Source organism: Zea mays, chromosome 10 (assembly GCF_902167145.1).
Source record: "Zea mays cultivar B73 chromosome 10, Zm-B73-REFERENCE-NAM-5.0, whole genome shotgun sequence".
NCBI classification, from domain to species: Eukaryota; Viridiplantae; Streptophyta; class Magnoliopsida; order Poales; family Poaceae; genus Zea; species Zea mays.
The window spans coordinates 49,235,189-49,244,027 of NC_050105.1; the positions used below are offsets into that span (position 1 = coordinate 49,235,189).

Genomic DNA, 8,839 nt, shown 5'->3' on the forward strand with positions numbered 1-8,839 from the left:
GGGGATGTCTGCGCGTTCTCTGGTGCGAGAGGAATTTAAGCCATCTTGGAGAAGGCGGGTTGCAATCATGTCAAAACCCTGGCCCAGGCCAAAGCTGCCTTCTCCGTGGATGACACGAAGGATCCCTTGGCCGAAGCAAGATTAGTGGGCGGAAAATTTTACACTGACATCAGGGCAAATGGCGGCCGAGAAATGGCTCATGAAATAATGAAGAAAAGTGAAAAAGATATTCATGACGCTCGAGAAGCAGCGAAAAAGCTGAGGAAGTTGCTGAACGCGAGAGACGAATAGGTATCGTTTAATGGCCTTTAGCTTCATCATTTGTTTTCGTGACTTCGAACTGATTGATTTTTTCTACCGCAGCTGAATTATCTCCTCCACCGGCGCCGTTCGACCCCCTGGCGGACCCAGAAACGAAGAAAGCAATAGAAATCATCAACATAGCCGACGAAGTTGTTAACAAGTTGTTGAATGAAATTGCGGAAAAGGTCCTGAAAGAGGACTGATATTGTAAAAACATTTTTAGTCGATCAATGTAGCTTCGCTATATCAAGACTGTAATATTCGGTGTGCATATTTTTTAATCTAATGTGTAAATTATTTGTAACTCAGTTCTTTGCGATGCATGAAACTTTATATACATACCATTTTTGAGCCTTCGGCGAAAAAATACCTTCCCTTCTTTTCATGCTTCACAAAGAAGAAAATCCGTGCTTCGTGAAAATATCCATGCTTCGTAAGAACCTCCCAGCTTCGTAAACAAAGGATCCCTTCTTTTGCAATAGAGCTGACGAAGCTGTATTTCTCAGCTAACTTTGTGCCTTAGCACATTTTCATTTTTTATAAAGCAGTCTCCGAAGGTCGACTTCATATTCAATTCATGTCATCAGTGCAATATGATGTATGATGTGATGCTATGCGGGATGATGTGACGATATGATGCGAATGATGCTAATGTCGAAGATACGCACCCACACGCCCATTCTGGAACACACCATCTCTACGTCCCCTTAGGAACGATCGAAGTCTCTTTGCCGTTTATTTTTCGGCTTCACCGCTTATTTTTCGGTGTAAGTTCTGCATCCCCTTAGGAACGGCTTTTGAACTTCTTCGCCTTTTATTTCGGCGGTATCACCGTTGACTTTTCGGTGTAAGTTCTGCATCCCCTTAGGAACGTCTTTTGAACTTCTTCGCCTTATATTTCGGCGGTATTTGGCTCTGCATTCCCTTTAGAACGACTTTTGAGCAGAAAACTTACACTGCGCTCCCTTAGGAACGACTTTTTGTAGCTTCGGCGAAACTTACGCTGCGCTCCTTAGGAACGACTTTTTGTAGCTTCGGCGAAATTTACACTGCGATTTTTAGCTCTGCATTCCCTTAGGAACGACTTTTGAGCTTCAGTTTTTTTAGCTTCGTAAATATTTGAAGAAGATATATTTCATTCTGATAAAAGTGAAACTATTACAAGAAATTAAAACTAGTTCCGCATTGTTTGTTCCTTATTAAAAAACAAAATGACATAGAACACAAAAGTAAGGATATCGCTCAATAAATGTGCTTTGATTCTGGCACAGTGCTATTGACTGTGCGAGCTTCGGATTCCTCCCAGACTTCACGTTGCTGCTAAGGGTACTGGCGCCCTTCTGGCTGGCCTCGAGAATAGGTCGGCTGTAGTGGTGGCAGGGGTGGGAGTTGTGGCCAAGAAGCCTGTGAGTGACACTAGCCGAAGCCACAGAAGCTGTGGGATGATTGCCCACATACTCTGGTATTTAGGGAGAGTGGCACGAAGTAGTGTGCAAAACCTGCTTCGGCTGGTTCTGCCGAGCTTCGGCTTCTGCTATCTCCTTTTGCTTCTGAATGGTGATTTGGCACATTCTTGTAGTATGGCCCTTGTCCTCACCACAGAATAAGCAGTAGATCTTTCGAGGCTGATCCCCAAATCTTCCCCCGAAGCCCCTGGCGCCTCTGCCCCTTGGAGCTGGTGGTCTGAAAGAGCTCTGTTGTTGCCCCGAAGATTGTGAGGTGTATTGTGACCTCTGAGGCTGACTTCCTTTGTCGTCACTCTGAGTGGAATTATGGATTGACCTGACGTGCCTCGGGTGGATTCTTCCTCCGAAGCCCCTGGTCATTTCCGAGAATCTGTAAGCTTCCTCCCTTCTTTGGCGGAAGTCGTTGTCAGCCCGGATGTATTCATCCATCTTCTGAAGCAGCTTCTCCAGAGTTTGTGGGGGCTTCCTGGCGAAATATTGGGCAGTAGGTCCTGGGCGAAGACCCTTGATCATGCCCTCAATGACAATCTCATTGGGCACCGTAGGCGCTTGTGCCCTCCATCGCAAGAACCTTCGTACATATGCCTGAAAGTATTCTTCGTGGTCTTGCGTGCATTGGAACAGAGCCTGAGATGTGACCGGCTTCGTTTGAAAGCCTTGGAAGCTGGTAACCAACATGTCCTTAAGCTTCTGCCACGACGTGATAGTCCCTGGCCGAAGAGAAGAATACCATGTTTGGGCTACATTCCGGACTGCCATGACGAAGGACTTCGCCATAACTGTAGTATTGCCTCCATACGAAGATATAGTTGCTTCGTAGCTCATCAGAAACTGCTTTGGATCTGAATGCCCATCAAACATGGGAAGCTGAGGTGGCTTGTATGACGGGGGCCATGGGGTAGCCTGCAGTTCTGCTGCCAAGGGAGAAGCATCATCAAAAGTAAAGGCATCATGATTAAAATCATCATACCATCCATCTTCATTGAACAAGCCTCCTTGACGAAGCTCCCTGTGTTGGGGTCTTCGATCCTGTTCATCTTGAGCAAGATGATGCACTTCCTCAGTGGCTTCATCGATCTTCTTTGAAGATTAGCCAGCCGCGCCATCTTCTCCTTCTTCCTTTGTACTTGCTGATGGATTATTTCCATGTCCCTGATCTCTTGGTCCAACTCCTCCTCCTAGAGTGTTGGACTGGTGGCTTTCCTCTTCTGGCTTCGAGTCTCTCGAAGAGAAAGAGTTTCCTGATTTGGGTTAGGGGCTGCAGTGCAGCGGTCCCTGGTGCTGAAGCTTTCTTCGGCGGCATGACGAAGGTCAATGCTTGCCGAAGATGGTCGAAAGAGTTCACCGGAGGTGGGCACCAATGTTGGGAACTTATTCTCAAATACTATGAATTAAGAACAAGGCAACATAAAATGTTAAAGGTTAAAGCCCTTCGTCCTTCGAAGCATTATTTCCCTTAAGATATAATGATCTTCAGACGAAGGTTAAGAAGGACATACCTTCATCAATGTAATATATGTTAATCTAAGTAGAAGTATATGAACATAAGAAACAACATAAACAATCATAAAACATTATTAATTCATTCTCATTATATTATTTTAGAGAGACAGAAATAATATTGAATTACAAAGGTTACCTTTATCTTGATAGAAGGTAAAAGTACAGGCGTGACGTGCGAGTGAATACAAGTCAGTGTGAACAGTACGGGGGTACTGTTCATCTATTTATAGGCACAGGGCGCAACCTGTGTAAAATTACATTCATGCCCTTTACATTTATCATTGACTTAAGGACAATCCAGCAAGGACTAAATAGCCTTTCCCCTTTAAGTCGGTTCCTTTTCGTGCCGCTGAGCCGAAGCTCCCTTGCGCGTAACTTCGGAGCTGCATCATCCTTCATCTCGACCATGCTTTTCATATTGTGTACAGTTTTATTCCGAGTTCGACGGTACCTGTACATATGTTACACTTGGAAGATATTGTTAAATCACGTTTTTGAGGACCTTCGGAGGACGAAGGCCCCCAACAGTTGTCAAACCAATTTGGCTGGATTCAAAATATTATAGACTATCAATTAAAAATACTAAACCCCATGCTTTCTGTTTTAAATTTCAGAGTTTGAAATTAATTAGAGAAACTGACCAAACCTTATTTAATTAAAAAAATTTGTTATGCTTCTGTGCTAGGCTTAAGAAAATTTGTAGATGTTCAAACCCCATTTAGGCACTGTTTAAAAATAATAATCACCCCAGTATTGAAGATTTAAGTAGGGATATCTATTAAAGGCCATTTTAGCCCAAAACTTAGGAAAATCAGAAAGGCATTAGAAAATAGTGAACAGTGAATGCAATTATTTTTCCTAGTCTACTTAAGTAACAGAGAACCTAGAAAAAATAAATGGACCTCTAGTCCAGAACAGATTCAAAGTGAAATGTTTTATTAGGCATTAATCAAACCAGAAAAACAATTATTAGAATTATGAAAACAATTTCAAAATTGTTAATAAAAATTTAGTGGACATTGTAACCACTAAGACACCACTACAAAAATGATAACCACCCCAGCCCATCATTTTAATTAGGGTAAACAAATAGAATTGGATATTGGGTCCTATTTTAAATAAATCATGAGCAATCCAAAAATAGTACAATGATGGGCAAATAAAATTTTACTAGATCAATAATGAGATAGGCCACCAGAGAAAAGTACAAAACCCAATTAAAAGTTGCAAAATAATATCCATTGTCAATACTTCATGAAAAAGGCCATTTAATCCAAATAATTCCTACCACCCTTCCCTTAAGCAAAAAGATGCCAAACTTCAGAATGGTTGCTCTTGCACAAAGAAGATAGGAAAAATTAGAAATCTGTTGTTTGATGTTTTTCATGTATAGTGGTAGTAGAAAGCACCCCTTTGGCTAGAAACTTTAGAAAATCATGGCAAAATAACAAATAAGTATTAGTGGCTAGAAATTTGTACAAGGTCATATTATAACATCTAGATGCCAGCAAAAATATGTCTTAGAGAATAACCCTCTGTTAAAAAAGAGTTGTAGTTCAAAACACCCCCTGCTGCCCTAATATTTGATAATTTTATATAGTGAGAACCCCTCACTTTTTGAACCCCAAATTTTGGGATAGGGAGTTATACACCAGTAAGAAGCCCCTGTAATTTTTGCAGAATTTTTGGAAATTTATTAAGTTAATTTGTAGTTCAAACCCACCTTAAAAGCATAAGCGAAATAGAAGGAAAGAAATGAAAGAAAAAACCTCGCTCCAATAAGTTCAACCAGAAATCTTGATAAATTCTCACTAAGACATTAAAAGTAATTCAGTGGAACACCAAAATATATTTACCACTTAGTTTAACTAAGCTTGACCCTAAATTGCTAAAATATGCCCTAAGGATCTTCGAGTAGCAAGATTTAGCCCTAACTTATTAAAATGATCATTCACCATCCAAGTTTAATTGTTGAATTGCATATCATACCATGCACATATCTTACTCATTGCATTTATTAGATTGTAATCTCGCTGATGGAGAGTACGTGCTCATCCCCGAGCAAGGAGCTGTCCACGAGGAAGACTAGGAGCAAGCTCCCGAGACTGCCATCTAGGATCTACCCGAAGCCCCAGCTATTGAAGGCAAGCCCTGGTTTTATGCATAACCAATTATATATGCTACTTTACTACACTTAATGCTTGTAGGATTGTAATGTGCACTTAAGTGTAGGAGTTGCTTGAAACCTCTAGTTGCATGAACTTAGGATTCCTTTTTGATGGATACTAGTATGCCAGGTCGAGTAGCTGCTTTGCTAATCAGGATCTCGGTAGAAGTCGAGTGATTTTTCTAAGACTCACGCGAGGTCAGGAATTGATTGTATTCATCTCGATAACGGGATCTATGTTAATCTATGGACTCAGATCCAGGGAGGATTCCTTGTCCATAAGACGGGAAAAAGGAATTAAGGATTAATGTGTGGATACCTGAGTCAAGCTTTTGAACGTACTAAGCACATGTCGGGAAATATGGTAACCGGTAAACCTAGTACCTGAGTGAAGCTGGGCGCGGACTTTATCCCTCACGAGACCTGAGACTGGGTCTCCCATGCTAGCTATGGTGGGTACAAGTGCGGTCACTGCACGACGGCAGCCGGGGTCAGTGGAGCATTGTATGCCAAGGCGATAAGGCCTGGACGTGAACGGGGAATCGATGGGGACGGTTGACATGTGTGGGGTCGGAGTACCCTGACATGTCATGTGTTTAGGTTTACCTTGCAAGGATAAAAACTCGATTCGAATCGTCCGCTTCTCGCGGCTAATGAGACTGCTTGACCCCTTGTACTACATTGAGTAAGAAGTGAAATGAGGTTACATGAGACAATTTGTTGATTGAACTAAATGCTTGTTACCATGTATGCTTAGAAGGAGCAAACTTAGCTAAGATAATGATACTAGAATTTGAAAAGCTAAGAATTGATTTTAGAAACAGCTAGTGCTTTTGGCAAACCAAAACCCTCAGCCAAACAGCTGCATGGTATAGAGGTAGAGGAGTAGATTCCTCACACCGGGTAAGTCTAGCTGAATATTAGTATACTCAGCCTTGCTAGTGGCATAATTTTTGCAGGTACGCTTCAGGATATGGTTGATGGTGTGACTTGGCCTACCACTCTGCCACCGGGTTGGACGGTCGAGTGGGATGCTGCTCCAGTAGGAGAGGAGCAAGAGGAGTAGTGGGCTAGGCCTTGCCCAATTCCTCGCTACCGACGACATCGATTATCCGCTGCATTTTATCTTATGAACTATCTCAGTTTACTTGAAAACTCTGATTTATGTAATAATTCAGTACTTTAATTTGAGGTTTTCCTGTTTTATTGTATTTCTTCTGTGACTCACCATCGAGTGAGTATGTGGTATTTGATCCTGGTTAAGTGGCTTTTATTAGACTAGATCTGAGGGACTGACGGGTTATTCCGATTGAAGTGTGTTACGGCCCTTGAGGCATGACTGAGGCACTTAAGCTGGAATAATTCGGGCGGTTCTGCCACAGCGGCAGGCTACCAAAGTCCGGCGAGGGTGAATCCGCCTCTCCGGTGAGGCAATGCCTCGGCTCAAGCTTGGAGAAGCTTCATGGCTTCACGGGGAAGTGGTCCAGGGGCTGGGGCAAGGCTGGGGGTCAACAGAAGGGGCTGGCCACAACGGCCGTGCTCGGGCAGTGATGGCGGGCAGTGGTGCTTGCTTTCCACGGCGAACTCCGGTGATTTCTGGCTCGAGCGGGACTTTGGTTGCGCGAGTGCAAACGGCTAAGGCCTCTGGGGGAATTTATAGGCGAGGGCGAGGTGCAGACGCACGGGGCGCGCGCTACCGCAGCCAGTCCGCGCTCGGCTGGCCTGACACGGCGTCGAGCACGTGGCTCTTTGCTTCTGCCCGAGTTTAAACGCTCATAGGTTGGAGATCTTCGCGTATTTGGGCATGATCACTGCACAAGATTTGCTCTCCCGACAGAGCTTTGTCATTTATGTGTGGAAGTCGAGCGGTTTGGGGCTGTGTATAGAGAGTTGTCGTGTCGCTAAGGTGGCAGTGTCACAAGGTCGAGTCCCGAGGTAAATCCATGTCAAGATCGTGTCAAATGGTGGAGAGAGGTTTCCAAACTTTGTCATGGTGGGTTCCAGGAAATTTGGCGCCACTTTGCTATTTGGACTTGTTTGATTTATGTTTTGAAAAACAGAGAACGCAGTCGATCTTTGGAAAGGGGCTGAAATTCAGATTTCTGAATTTCTGAATTTTTCCCAAGTGCATTAGTTCAGGGGCTAATTTAGGGATTTTGAAAAGTTCAAATGGCAAAACTTTCTTACTATATTTTGTTGGTTATTTAGTGTATTAAAACTTTGTTATTTGGTTTTTTACCAAAATTTGTATTTTTCTCCCAAGTCTTTTCCCAAATGCCCTTTATGTGCTTAAATGGTCCACTTATGGTTAATTAGGGTTTGAGAGTTCTTCTTACCTTGAGGTTCATGACATGATTAAGGAGAATTTCTTCAGATAAAAAGACTTACTTCAACCTTTGTTATTAAATTTTTTTATGTTCATCCCTTCATTTGGTTCAGATGTGATAATGGTTTGGGTTAGCTTAAGGAAGAAACCCTAGGTGATACTGGGGTGTCACACTCGTCGTCGGCCTCCAACCGGGTGTGTGCAGCCCATCCACGACGCCGTCGAAACCCGTGGTGAGAAACCCCCACTGTCCTCGATGATTATTTTCCGATGTGTGTGATGTTCGATGAACTGCCGCCAACAAATTTGTGTGTTTTGGCAGCTAGTGTTCGACGTCGCGCTTCGCGCTTTGCCCGTTCAACAAAACGCCGAGCCGTGTGGACAACCCATGTGACTAATCTCGATTCGTCCAGGTTGTTCACTTGGTATTTTGTGGATTAATCTATTTAAGCTATGGTCGATGTTGTGCATGTGTATGTATATGTGTAAAAAATGTATTGGTATGGAATGAAGTTTGTGGCGAAAGAAAACGAGTTAGAAAGAGGGCTCGGATGTTTTTAAGTTTCGGTAATAATGTATTTGATGTGTGGTTTGCGGCGAGGATAAATTTTTAAAATGCGGATTATGTGTTGGGGAATGCATCGATAGGTGTCTACGTGAAAAGTGTATTTGTTTTATGCATATGATCGGCGATTGTGATAGTCGAGGTGAATGGGGAATATGATTAATCCTGTTGGAGTCACTGGTGTGGTTGATGTCTTCTGCGTAATATGGGGACACGTATGTGCGTGTGTGCCTTGGTGTATTATAGTGGTGGTGGCGTAAGATATTTGATTAAGGTGTGCGGGTATATGCCGTAATATGGTTATACTCACGACGAGGAAAGATGTATGTATTGTGTAACACGACGCTTAGGTCGCTATTATATAATTGTGTGAAGGATGCTCATGATGGTCGTGTGATTGAGGAGTGGTGTAGTGGCAAAGCGAGAAGTAAGTTTAGTATTTTTAAACGGTTAGCTGATAGCATCTATCGGTGTCGTCATGCTTTCTGTTGTATGACCGATCGATGCCT

At 43.0% G+C, this 8,839-nt stretch overlaps 1 pseudogene; it reads left to right on the forward strand.

Annotated features, from left to right (window-relative positions):
- Positions 1–8,206, forward strand: part of LOC103641071 (uncharacterized) — a 28,697-nt pseudogene extending 20,491 nt beyond the window's left edge.
- The last annotated feature ends 633 nt before the right edge of the window (positions 8,207–8,839 follow it).